Source organism: Poecilia reticulata, chromosome 23, assembly GCF_904066995.2.
Source record: "Poecilia reticulata chromosome 23, P_reticulata-male-v2, whole genome shotgun sequence".
NCBI lineage: Eukaryota > Metazoa > Chordata > Actinopteri > Cyprinodontiformes > Poeciliidae > Poecilia > Poecilia reticulata.
The window spans coordinates 4,585,771-4,599,478 of record NC_088852.1 but is presented as its reverse complement, the minus strand read 5'-3'; the positions used below and the strand labels follow the sequence as shown (position 1 = coordinate 4,599,478).

General features: G+C 37.3%; 2 protein-coding genes across 3 annotated transcripts in view; one reads left to right on the top strand and one right to left on the bottom strand.

Moving 5' to 3' along the window:
- The window catches only part of lin7a (lin-7 homolog A (C. elegans)), a 35,981-nt gene that overhangs the window by 19,366 nt on the left and 2,907 nt on the right, over window positions 1-13,708 (bottom strand). The window lies entirely within an intron of this gene.
- Window positions 9,349-13,708, top strand: part of acss3 (acyl-CoA synthetase short chain family member 3) — a 50,142-nt gene continuing 45,782 nt past the window's right edge. The window contains exon 1 of the mRNA XM_081604185.1: window positions 9,349-9,802. The gene's annotated coding sequence lies outside the window, so the exon portion shown is untranslated. The remainder of the gene's footprint in view (window positions 9,803-13,708) is intronic.

Sequence of the window (13,708 nt, the reverse complement as noted above, 5' to 3'; positions counted from 1 at the left end):
ACATGTGCCAGATTATTTATGACCCTTTGTAATGGCCCATTTGAACCTGCCTTTTATTACGGCCAGTTTGAATTACTGCGAAAGATCTGTTTAACACTTTCTGTTCTGAATCACAGAACATATGGCGGAAATTTTACAATACATGAAGCTATATCCTTCCTGTAATGGATCCTCACATTCAACTTTCGGCGTAAAACTGTGCAGATGGCTTTGGTTGCTTTAGCCCCTGTAGTCATACGGCTAAGTAACATTCTGTTCCTCTTTGAAGGACTTCAATAGAAATAGGGTTTCAGACCGTTTTACAGACTGTTTCCTCTGCATGATGTAGTCTGAGGGAAAACTGCTCACAGCAAGGTCTGTGGGTCAGAAGGTAGCCGTGAAAAATTCCTGTTGTTTTTCAGAACCGCACGCAGCTCCGACGACTCACTGCTGGGAGCAGAAAATGTCAGAGAGAGAAACCCGAAACTCTGTGTGAAAATCAAAAACGATACGTCTGCAGCTGACCAGCATGAGCTAAACTTGTATCATCTGGATAAAGAAGGATTTTGATGAGATTTGTAGTAATAATACTTTCAATCGAGGTAAAAGGGTCACATTTTTAACCCTTTCTCTCAAAATCCAAAAAACTCTTATTCTCAAAAGCTCTTAATGAGCTGGCGGGCTTCCAAGCACCAAGGGCAAAGCTGTCTGGGAGTGTTCAGAGCATTTCTGTCTCATTAAACAAAGGTGAAAGGCCAGCGAGATGTATTTTTCTGTCTGCCTCTTTCTGCTCATTAACACACTTTACATAATCGGCATCAAGACCCTGCACAGAACTTCAGAGACGGATATTGCAAACATTTTTTTTTTATTGCTGCTTTCGTACAGCTGATCATAAATGACAGCTGGACATTTCTGGATATAAGCTTTCCGAGTTAAAATAGGGCAATCGGGAACTCCCGTTTGCATCACCAGACTCAGAGAAGCTGTGCAAATTCAAGAGGGAGAGTTCAGATCCTTTCATCCACACCAGGCTTAGCATGATTATTAATTTACAAACAAATCTTTTTCAAACATATTCCGAGGTTCTTAAATCTGAAGCATGCATAAAAAGATGTAACTAAATTGTGTGCACACTAAGTCAGACGTTTATATGCTCATCTTCTGCATGATTTAATGATTTGTTTGAACATAAACTCTTATATTTGAGTAAATGTCCCTGAGGAGGTTACATCTCAATCACTGTATTTTGAAGCTATCAACAGAATTTAGTTGATTTCCTTGCATGACGTGATATTTTAAATAGTTGTGCATTTCAAATTTTTTAAATCTTAACCGGTGTGTGTTGAGATTATTGATCACTCCAGCGTTTTCAAGCTGCTGGTTATTCAGGGATTAGTGAAATTATATACTTATAATTAAAAGTGTGCATTCAATACTTGTTTTTAAAATGAATTTTTTTCTATATGAATGTTTTTTAAGTCATTCTAACTTTAAAAAGAAAAAAAAGTCGAGCCCTCCTGATCGTAATGGATGCACATATCTGAATTAAATTTGCATAAAACAATGGTCTAAGGACATACTTTAGCTATAATAATACTCATTTTAAAACAATGAGTGCATTACAGAGGTAGATAGTCGATCTAGTTTCAGCTCTTGTCTGCAGATTGTTGACCGTCAGCCAGCAGGCCTTAATATTCCATCAGCCTCGCAAAGTATTAAATCACATCCGATCCCATAGAGGAATGAGTTATTACCCAGCTCTAAAAAGGTTAATGATAGCACCACCGTAGCCAATCACATCACTTCATCAGGCCCGACTCGCACACACAGAGGCGTCGCAGCATTTCTAGGTTCCCTACCTGGTGAGCTCAGTAAACTCTCACATCTGGAAGTGAGTGAACTGCACCTATATTTTATAATGCATCTCAGATGATATATAGAGAGATTTTCCAATTTCCACTTTCCTCTAAGGTCTGGCCTGCCGACTTATTTTTTCTCTCTTTTGGACTATAACACATAAGAGAGTAAAAGAAATGTGCAGCATAAAATGAAGGAATTGTAAGATTATCCCTTTTCTCTGCATCATATCAAATGTGCTTAATCTTTATTTGATTTTTTACAAAATTAAAATAAAAGTTTATAAAGCAAATGGTTTTGGATTGTAAACTGAACATGGTGGGAGCGATAAAAGCCACTCTGTAACCAAAATGTTTCCCTCAAAATTGTGATTTTTTAATTTAAGTGAAGAGCAGATTGCACTGCATAAAATGGAAAACCAAGTGCAGGCAGTTGCATACTGCAGGTGAAGCCAGTTTACATTTATCCTCTAAATGTAATAAACAATGTTTGCAGTGTTTGCTATAAAAATGTCCATCCAGTAACAAAGATAACACAATCCTGCTCAGTATGTGGCACCATTTCGCTATTTTACTCTTGTATAAAAGCAAATGCCAGTTGCAGGCTGGTGGCCATGCCGCACTAAATAGTAATAAACTGTTTCGGTTTACCTCTGTGTCGCTCCGAGGCGAGCCCAGACGTGGCGTAACGTCTGATGGTTTATCCTCTCCTCAACACAAACAACATGCATTCATGCAAACCTGGACGCAGTTTGAAAAAGCTTTCATTTTTCTGGTTGAATTTTAGCTTTGTTGTATTTGTGTTTCTTCACATCACTAGAGCTTTTGTTTCACATTTATGTGAACAACATAAAAGCCTGAACTCAACCTGCCTTGCATCAGTAGGTTAGGTTGGATGTGATGGTTTAGAGAACATGTTGGGTGATTTCTTTGGAATTCTGGGAAATTATATCCTCTATCTGAAGTTACCCAAAAAGTGAAACTGCTAATCAATGGCTGGGATCCTGAACAAGCTGCCGAATATGTTGGTAAATCTAACATTTAATTCAAGTATTTCTTAGATTTCTTTGAAGTGTACTGGTAAAACTTGAGTCAGCTTTTTTTAATCCTCTGATAAAGAACCGAGTGTTTATCTTAGCTCCTCTGCAGATTTCACAATATCTTGGCAAACAGATGAATCTGCAGCTGTTTGATGTTCCCATACAGAACATTACAAGATATTTAACTAGGCTGTTGCTGCTGCAGTTCTGCTTTTTCTTCCTTCTGTAATCAAAATTGGGAATGAGTCGCATTTTTCCCTTTGGTTATTTTAATTGATTAATTTTTAATGATCATGCAGCCTTTCTTAAAGTACTTAAAGTAAAAAGCCAGATGGTTTTGGAACAGCCTGATCCTGTTTGGTTCAGAACTTTTGTTCTTATTTTGGCCACGGCGGAAACACACAAATCTCTTCGCTTGGTGTTTTTGCAAAGAAAATACAACTATTTTTTTAGTCTTTTACTGCCTCACTGTGCAATCCCAACCATGGGTCAGAATAAGATATGCACGGTACGATAACCTGGAGTTAAAACACAATGATTTTACATTATTATGCTTTTTACATAAGACTTGCAGCAAAAATCAATAAAACGAGTGCTAACATAGTTCCAAACAGCAGATTTTCTCAGCGAGGGAAAAACGTTGGTTTCCTTTTACCTACCCACTTATCTGCCAGCTATGGAAAATGTTAAGATGAGTGCAAAATCTAAATATTTTTTTCCTATGTTAACCGAATATCCATCAGTTTTTTTGTGATTTCTTTAATTTCAAGAACAATGCCTGAAAGGTATATTAGGATTTTTTTTTTAAATCACAAATTGAAGCTGAAAGTCACTTTGTGACAACTATGTCACGCTCCACAAAGCTACAGCTACACTGAGACGTCTTTTCTGTTTCACTCTAATGAATCAAAAATGAGAAATTGACAAATATTTTAGCCGATAAAATTACGCAGAGATTTTGTTTTAGTCGTCGCATGACTGTCTGAAGGTTTCACTCTGTTCTCCAAGATTGCCAGTTGTGAAAAAAGCCTTTTAAAGTTTATTTACTACCCTCTTTTAGGCTGTTCTGTCAAGAATTTGAGAGATTCTCAGACATTAATTGTACAAAAAAGGGAGGAAAACAGTACAAGGACGATTGCTTTATCTTTCCCCCCTTGTGTTTCTTGCAATATTCTGTTTCATGGCCCATGAAAGGTTTCTGAAAAAGCGAGCCGTGTTGTTCTTGCTGTGTTCAAAAGAACATCAAAAAGAAGGTACAATTTTGAATTTGCCCTAAGGAGTTGATGATGATGTGTTCTGAAATCTCAACTTTTCTTCCTCATCTATCACGTAACATTTAAATGCTAAAGACATTTTCAACATGTAAAATAAATGTAACCAAGTGTCTGCTGCCAGCTGGTTAGCAGCCTTTGTAATCCGTCCATCCACTACCGCTGTGTTTGTGATTTAATCCACTGGTGCACGTAAGAAATTAATGACATCATACAGAAGGAACAGTATGTGGAAATACAAACAACTTTTCAAGACAACATGGCAACCCTCACCATAAACACAACTTATTTAAAAGTCGAGTCAAAATACGAATGGGTGGGCGTTTCCAACATTTTTCATGTATCATTTTTTCCCCCATCTCCAATGGAAAGCTGAATAAAAAATGGGGATGCAGTGCGTCTGCCTGCTGTGTTCAAAAGCAGATTAAAAGGAAGATGTCACTCTGAGATTTCAGTGCACGTCATCAGCGAACCCCGCGCCTGCAGGAACGCTCAACTTTTTCGTCTAATCTGTCTTGCAAATGTGACGATTAAATATTGAAGACAAAGGCATTTTACAGACGCAAAACAAGGCTGGATCTATTTCTATTGTCAGTTGCTTAGCAACAGTGTTGATAAGCAACAAGAGATTTACATCTCCTAAATGGCAAATTGATTGTAGTTTTCTCTGTTGGAAAAATGACCTCATGACTGACTGAAGCATCAGCAGATAAACAGTTTCTTCTTTTTTTTTGCTGAGATTTTTTTTCTGGCTGTCTTTACTAACCATGTAAAATGTGGAGTTAAAGAATCTGTAATCATAAAAACTAATCCATAATCTAGATTATTCCCTGCAAATCGGAAACAATTTTGTCGAATAAAAGTTAGAGGTGCATCCCTTCCACCTAAAATGATGACAGTTTTTAGTTTTGATTAGATTTTTTTTGTTATCTGCTGATTACTGATTAGAGAAAAATCTGTTTCTGGGAAACTTTTTTAAACTGATTTGTGCGTCTCTCATAAGACTGCAGGCTTAAGAGGAAAATAACGAGGTATGTAAAAGTCTGCCGCTGGCGTTTCTACAAAAAATACGTCTCAGGAAGTCATTTTCCTTTGTCACGCTGAAAAAAATTCAACATATTTGTTTGGCGAAAGTTGAGAAGCTAAACAAACTCATGGTGAGGTGTAACGAAGGCTTCAGCACTCGACGAGCCCTCACTACGCTGTTGCTAAGAGGTGTTGGCGCTGGGCAGCATTCCAGCTTCCTGGTATAATTTGTCCATTTAGAGCAGAGAGCAGAACAGTAGAGACTCAAAAGCGTCGCTTCGACACACAGCTGCGATAAGGTAAATAAAAAACATCCATGTTAGTTGCCGAGCTCATTAAACCGGAAGATGCGGCAATATCTCTACAACCTCTTAAGATCGTCTGGCTCTCATATTGATTAAGCTCTTGTTTTTCATCTCGGCAGATGTCAGAAGGTCTAAATTACCTCGGCAGATTCCCGTCGCACCTTTTCAGATGTCATGAATGATAATAAAGTGTCCTGACAAAGGGTCTTGCGATCTGCATCTGCCACTCTGACCTGACTGCCCTTGACGCCATGGGCGTCTCTGACGCCGAATAGGACCTCGGAAACCGAAATGATCGCATTCCAAGCAGGTAAAATGGGCCAACGGGTTTTTTTTACCAACCCAGCCCCATCCACATGCCAAGGGAATTAGCTCTAATTTACCCGACTGTGACTATGCTCTCAGAGCTCGACAAATCACTCTGAGCGGGCTAATGGCTCCTGCAGGAGCCTGCGGTGAAGACGGAGACAGAAAACATCACACTCCTAATGTCCTCTTCATCCTCCAGTAATGATGGGGCAGTGTCCCTGCAAGACAATTACCCGAGAAACCGCTTATTTGTGCATTAACGACAGGTTGTAGCGGCTGCTTGTGACGTAAACTTGTCAGCAACTTTTTAATCTCTTTAAATTACCTAAAACTGTAACTTGCCTTACTAAGATAAAAAAGCGGGTCAGGCAAAACAAAAGGCGCAGCTTTTCCTAGCTGCACTGTCCAGAAGGTGCAACGTGGTGAATTTCATTCTCTCAGATTTTCTTTCCTTCTCAACTGTAAGCCTGAAAGAATTTCACACAATTTCCTCAGTAACACCAGGCCGGGCTAGAAAACGTCTCCCTCTCCACCAGGCGAAATAAACACGTTTCCAGTTATAACCAAACTATGTCTTTGTCTACAAAATCACAGCAGAATCTGGCAGCTGGTGTGGAAGTCTGAGTGTATTTCTCCAAGTGGGTACTTGGTTTTTTTCTACAACAGCAGTAGAAACATGCTAAATAAATTGTGGAAAATATAAGATAACTGTGGAGCTCCAGAAGTCTGTTTGATCCTTGGGTAGAATTAGCAGCTGCCTGAAGATTCCCTGCTCATCGATCACAGGAGTGAAAAGGATGCAAATGTCCAGCTGTCATACAGAGAGAGGCTGTTCATAGGATGAATATGTTTTAATAAGATAAGTGTATCGACCTTGTGACAAAAGCTAAAGATTTTCTGAAGGCAGGCTGAATCAAGTCCTTGCATCTTCTGAAAGGCCACTCAGCAAGGAAGAAGTTGTTAATGCACACAGGGATAAACTCTGGGGACTTGTCCTGCAGTTGGCAATAGTAACTACCAATAACGTACACGATAAGCATTGATACATTTGATGGGAAAAAGCTTGACAGCATACTTAAAAATGTGATGTACGGAGCTGGAAAGGTGCATACAAGTGTCCATATTTAACTTTTGAATACGAAGAAAGTAAAAATATATAAAAATCTATAAATTCTCCCATATATGCAGCACAGAAGTAGCAGTTTTGGTGATGCTAACAGGTTTAAAGAATAAAGGACATGCGTATTTTTTTTCTGTAGTGTATAAATTCCTAATAAAGTCCTAATTCCTTTATCTGTTTTGAACTGAACTTCACAGGTTTTTTTTGTAAATATAAGATGTTCAGATACTTTCAAAGCATGCACGTACCTTTTTATGAGTCAAATTACTAGTAATGTTTTAAATAACTAAATGTGAATTCAAAACTTTTCTTGGTCAAAATGCATAATTATTGCATTGTGTTTGTGTCTATTTGCTAGGCTGCAGTTCTGGGCAGCTTTCAGTGCGAATGTAAGCATGACACTTCTCTAGGAAAGACAGCTACTGCAGTGAGCACGGTTATTAAATATGGAAACTCTCCATTTGAACTGTAAACACTTCAGGTTTTATGTCGAATACGGATTTAGTTGCTCTGAGACTCGGAGACACCTCGCCTCTACCAGTGGAAGAATTAAAGTTGAGGATTTAACCTGAGACTTCAAATCGTATTAGTAAATAAAACTGTTGCAGAAACACGGCATTAATTGACGTCAAAACATTGCATTTGGAGATTATTTCTGCGATGCATCAAGAGATTCCAAATGCACCTGAAAGGGGAGAGCAGAAATTTTACAAACTGATTACAAAAGGCAAGCAGAAAGCTTCATTTCCAGTTAAAGACGTGTAAAACCGGTTGAGAGAAAGTTCTTCAAAGGATTTGCAGCCATAACTGAAGAAAAAAAGTCGTTCGGCAAAGCATTGACTCAGGGGGAAAATACAGATGATGCACAGCACATTTTTCACATTTTCATCTGTAAAGAAATACATGAAGCATTTTTTTTTGTCACTTCTCAATTATGCGCCATGTTCTGTTGATCTAATGGATTAAATGCCAATAAAGTACATTGACACTTGTGGTTTTAATACATCAAAATGTGAATAAACAGTTTTGAAGACTATGTATTAGCAAGACTGTATAGAATATTTTGGTGTTTGTAGGCTTTTATAATGCAGTAACGCTCATTTCTGGCTTTACAAACTAGAGGTGCTCATCCTGCAGAAGTTTCTGCCCTCTGACAGGCCTCTGCGTCTGCCTTTCTCTGAAGAACTACTGAGCGGGAGGAGACAGCCAGGCAGGGGTGAAAGTAGTTTTAAATTCTTGGGGGTACTATGACAAAACTATAAAGCACACTTTGGAGTTTCTATGCTGATGAAAGTTTTGCGACACAATAAAAGCTGTGTAGCTCTTGAATTGCTACAAAGTGGAGCTGTATTTCCCTCAACCCACTGGCCGCAATGTTGACACGTTGAGATGCCGTGAGACCTAAATTCTGAAGATAGCCTTCCACATTGGGTTGATGGGGCAACAGGTCCAGAAGGGAACCACAGGCATCTCTCCCAGGCCAGACACATAAACCATCTTCATCAGTTCATTTTAAATTCTGAATCGTATTCAAAAACAATCTAATTATTATTAATAATGTCACTAAAAGCTGCTACTGCTGCTCATCTGATGGAGACATAAGAGAGAAGCTACAATTCTTTTAAAAACAGATATAAACATTTGTTTACCAGTTGGTTAAATAGTTAGAATACAAGAAAAGTGAAAAACCAACAGACTCATAACCAGTTTACAGGAAAGCATAGAAATGGACTCATTTATCTCCTTCCTGGCTATCAGTAATGTGGGCTGCTGATGCTGTGCTGCTGTTGGTGTCGAGCAGAAAAAGCTGGAAGACGTTACGTTCTGTTCTATTGTTCACGTTTCTGCGCCGTACAGAACAAATGTGTTCGAGTGGGTCGTTTACAACCCATCAAATATGGAGCGGCAGCAGCATCGTTTCTTTGGGATCATCCTTTATTCTATTTCTATGCTAACGTGTAAAATTATTAAACCAAAATTATTTCTTTGCTCTTCTCCAAGCAGGCAAAATTTCTTGTCACAATTTACAGCAGCAGCAGCAGCAGCGAATGTCTGTAAGTTACATTTAATTTTACTTTTAAGATATTTTTAAGTCAAGTTCAAAATTTTAAACCTGATATAATGATGAAAAATCCAACTTAAATTAATGGTTTTAATATACCACTGTCAATCTAAACTTAATATTTAACCATTAAGATCCCTGTTTTAATCCCTAGCCTCCAAAAATATGCCCTTCTGAAGTCCGTCATGGCGCCTAGAATGATTAAGTGACGCAGTTGCAAAGTTTTAATAGTTTGAGTCATGCAGAACTGATTTGATCGTTTCCATAGCAACGATCAGAAGCAAGACGTTCCCCCAGAACTACAGTGAGCTCATTGTAGCTATGACATCATCTATGACAAAGATCAAAGAAATTCTGAGGTTATGAATGCTTGGCTCTCAAAACAAGGTTATTCCCAAGCATCTCTTCGTTAGCGGTCGCTGTCTTCAAACTTTATTTACAATGGAGCAAATTGCTTTCAAAACATTTTTTTTTCCCATAACTTTTGGAGCCGGATTTTTAATTACTACGGGAGTGAGGAAGTTATTCAATAAGATGCTTCCTAATATTAAATTTGATATGGCTAGTTTTGAGGATGACACAGAATATGATGAGATCGATGCATATTTGTTTAAACCTTCAAGATCAACTCACCAGAATGCACAGAAAGCTTCCCCGGCTGGGGGAGCTTATGGTCCAACAGGACACACAAAAGCAACAGACTACACAGACCATTCTGATAGGGACACAGGAGACGAGGACAATGATTTCCCCCGCTCTCCAAAAGTGCATCGACTGAGGAGAGTTGGGGCGATCAGACGGAAATCAAGACGTCCCAAGACTCAACCGGAGGTGTGAGAAAAGCACCAAAAAAAGACTGGACCCATCAAGTCCCAAAAGAGCAAACTTCCCCGGCTGGGGAAGTCTCTTGATGGGTTCAGTCTTTTAATGCCGCTTTCATCAACAAACTTCCCCGGCTGGGGAAGTTTGTTGAAGTTGGATTTTGTCATTTTTTTGTCATTTGAACAATCCAAACTTCCCCGGCTGGGGAAGTTTGTTGACATAATTCAAACTTCAAAATGACAAAATCCAAAATTCAAACAATCCAAACTTCCCCGGCTGGGGAAGTTTGGATTTTGTCATTTTGAAGTTGGATTTTGTCATTTTTTTGTCATTTGAACAATCCAAACTTCCCCGGCTGGGGAAGTTTGGATTGTTTGAATTTTGTCATTTTGAAGTTGGATTTTGTCATTTTAAAGTTTTGTCAATTGAACAATCCAAACTTCCCCGGCTGGGGAAGTTTGTTGACATAATTCAAACTTCAAAATGACAAAATCCAAATAATCCAAACTTCCGTTTGAATTTTGTCATTTTGAAGTTGGATTTTGTCATTTTGAAGTTTTGTCATTTGAACAATTCAAACTTCCCCGGCTGGGGAAGTTTGAATTGTTCAAATGACAAAACTTTAAAATGACAAAATCCAAATAATCCAAACTTCCCTTTGAATTTTGTCATTTTGAAGTTGGATTTTGTCATTTTGAAATTTTGTCATTTGAACAATCATTCAAACTTCAAAATGACAAAATCCAAAATTCAAACAATCCAAACTTCTCCACCCGGGGAAGTTTGGATTGTTTGAATTTTGTCATTTTGAAGTTGGATTTTGTCATTTTAAAGTTTTGTCATTTGAACAATTCAAACTTCCCCGGCTGGCGAAGTTTGTTGACATAATTCAAACTTCAAAATGACAAAATCCAAAATTCAAACAATCCAAACTTCCCTGCCTGGGGAAGTTTGTATTGTTTGAATTTTGTCATTTTGAAGTTGGATTTTGTCATTTTGAAGTTTTGTCATTTGAACAATCCAAACGTCCCCGGCTGGGGAAGTTTGTTGACATAATTCAAACTTCAAAATGACAAAATCCAAATAATCCAAACTTCCGTTTGAATTTTGTCATTTTGAAGTTGGATTTTGTCATTTTGAAATTTTGTCATTTGAACAATCCAAACTTCCCCGGCTGGGGAAGTTTGTTGACATAATTCAAACTTCAAAATGACAAAATCCAAAATCCAAGGGGAAGTCTCTTGATGGGATCAGTCTTCTAAGGCCGTTTTCGTCAACAAACTTCCCCGGCTGGGGAAGTTTGGAATCGTCCGAGGGAGAGATTTGGCCAATCTTCCAAAAGAGCTAACTAATTAATAATCAAATTATTATTTAATAATAATAAATATTATTGTTGTAATCATATTTATTATGATAATATTTATAGTATTTATGATAAATAATAATATTCATGATAATATAAATAATAATATTTATAATTATTATTTATATTCTATAAATAATACACATTATTGATATTATTTTATATAAATAACAATATATTTATATATAATAAACACATATTTATATATAATAAATCATTATCATTAAAAAGCACTGTACTATTATGATTAAAAAAAACAATAGCAATATCAAATAATATTACATAACATAGTTATATTACAACTTTATGTTATAAGTTAATAACATAATATTAAATTATAATAACATAACTTATTATTGTTGTTATTATTACTATTGTTTTTTAATAATAATAATAATAATACTAATAATATTCCCACAAAAAATGTGAATATCCAGTCCATTACAGTTTTATGTTTTTATGGCTTGACTTTTGCGTCAAGACCAAAGTAAAAAAAAGGACAAACAACCCGAACAGGTGATCAACTCTAAACCACTCGCACATTTTTACTCTCCGTCTGTCTCGGTCATTTCAGCACACCCGTTGCCATGGCAACCTCCTGCGCTCCACAAGCAGACCAGAGATTATGTTAAAAACACAACATTCAGTCCATTACAATATTAGGTTTGCAGACTTGATATTTATTTTTTGCGATCATTAATAAACCTCTCATGAACACAGCGGTAGTTAATTAGTTAATTTTAAACTCCTGCTGGTAATGGAAACGCACAGATTTGAACCTTGTTGAAACAATAATTACTGAGATGATTATTTTTGTTGGGTCATTAACTTGAGCGCGTTTTGTTGATTTTTGTTGTTGTTCTTTAATAAAGTTAATAACGTTTTAAGCGAGTCAGAGGAGGACGTGCTGCTCTCAGCCTACTGGCTGCTTTCAGTTTGTCACCTAAAGCCGAGATCGACTCAAAACCTTCCGCTATCGACGTGTTGCACCGCTGCTCTAGCAAAGCACGAACAGTTCAGAAACAATATGAAAAGGGGGGGAAAAGTTATTTACTAACTGATTAAGTCTGTTTTAGGTTGTTCTTGAAAAACTAATCAGTCATGGTTAATTAGTGGGCGCACTCGCGGCTTCACAGTGAACCCATTGATTTTTTACAGCAGACAGCCGCTCAAAGAGAAGTACCTCAAAGAGAAGTACCTCAAAGAGAAGGGCTTTGAGGTACTTCGTACCGCCTCTAAATCTTTTAGGGGTACGCAGTACCCTGCCGTACCCCCTTACTTTCACCCCTGCCAGTGGTGGGAAGTAACGAAGTACAAGTACTTCATTACTGTACTTAAGTACAGTTTTCGTGTATCAGTACTTTACTTAAGTAGATTTAATAATGGATACTTTCTACTTTTACTCCACTACATTTTACAGTAAGTATCTGTACTGTCTACTTCACTACATTTCTACAAAACTAAGGACTGAAGCTTCACTTAAAGCCGTTCTTTGTTCTTGTGTACACTGCAGTAGACATATATATATATATATATATATATATATATATATATATATATATATATATATATATATATATATATATATATATATACACACACAAATGTATTTAATCGCTGAATAAGTAAAAGTTGAACGTATGAACACAGAGCATGCTCATTGCTCATTGATTGATTTCGTCTCCTGTCATGGTGGCAAACATCGCAGTGGGAGGGAGGATGAAAACAGTCACGATGCTCCTTCTGCTTAGTTACTTGTTGCGCCGTTGGACAGTGTTCATAGTTGAACGATATTTACCGTTAATGGCGATGTTTCAGTTGTGGTTTCTGACATATGCAATATGGGCAACCGCCCAGGGCGTTATTTTTCTAGGAATAGCAGGAGACATCTGCGGATTGTAGCACAGCGATGAAAGCAAAACAGAATGAAGTAAGTTTTAATTGATACTGGTTAAATATATTTCAGCTCTAAGTATTTAATATCTAGGTGTTTTTATGGGAATGTGGATCTTTCAGATCAATCTGAGAACCAATTTTGATAGGTAAACTTAATGTTATTGTGTCATTTAGCGCAGGGCTCGGTGGTCTTGACTACAACTCTGCTACATGGCTCCTTGGTTGCATGTCCTCCACCCCGCCCGCACCTTCTTTACATCCCCTTTCAGTTGGATTTCTTTCTAAATAAATGTCACTAATGAAGTTCATGCTATGTCAGGACAGGAGACGAGATGTTTCCATCCCTGAAATAATGATCCATAGAATCACATATCTAAGTCTAAACTGTTACAGAGAGTAAACACAATAAGAACATGTTTAATCTGTGGTAGTGTTCATTAAAATGGCACATTTCTGATGTATTAAAATTAAATACGATCGGCACACTTAATATTAGCGATTAGGTAATGCATTCAGCAAGTACCTTTACTTTTAATACTTAAGTATTTTTAAAAGCCAGTACTTTTTTACTTTTACTTAAGTAAAATGTTAATGTGGTACTTTGACTTTTACTTGAGTACATTTTTGACTGTGTATTTGTACTTTTACTTAAGTAC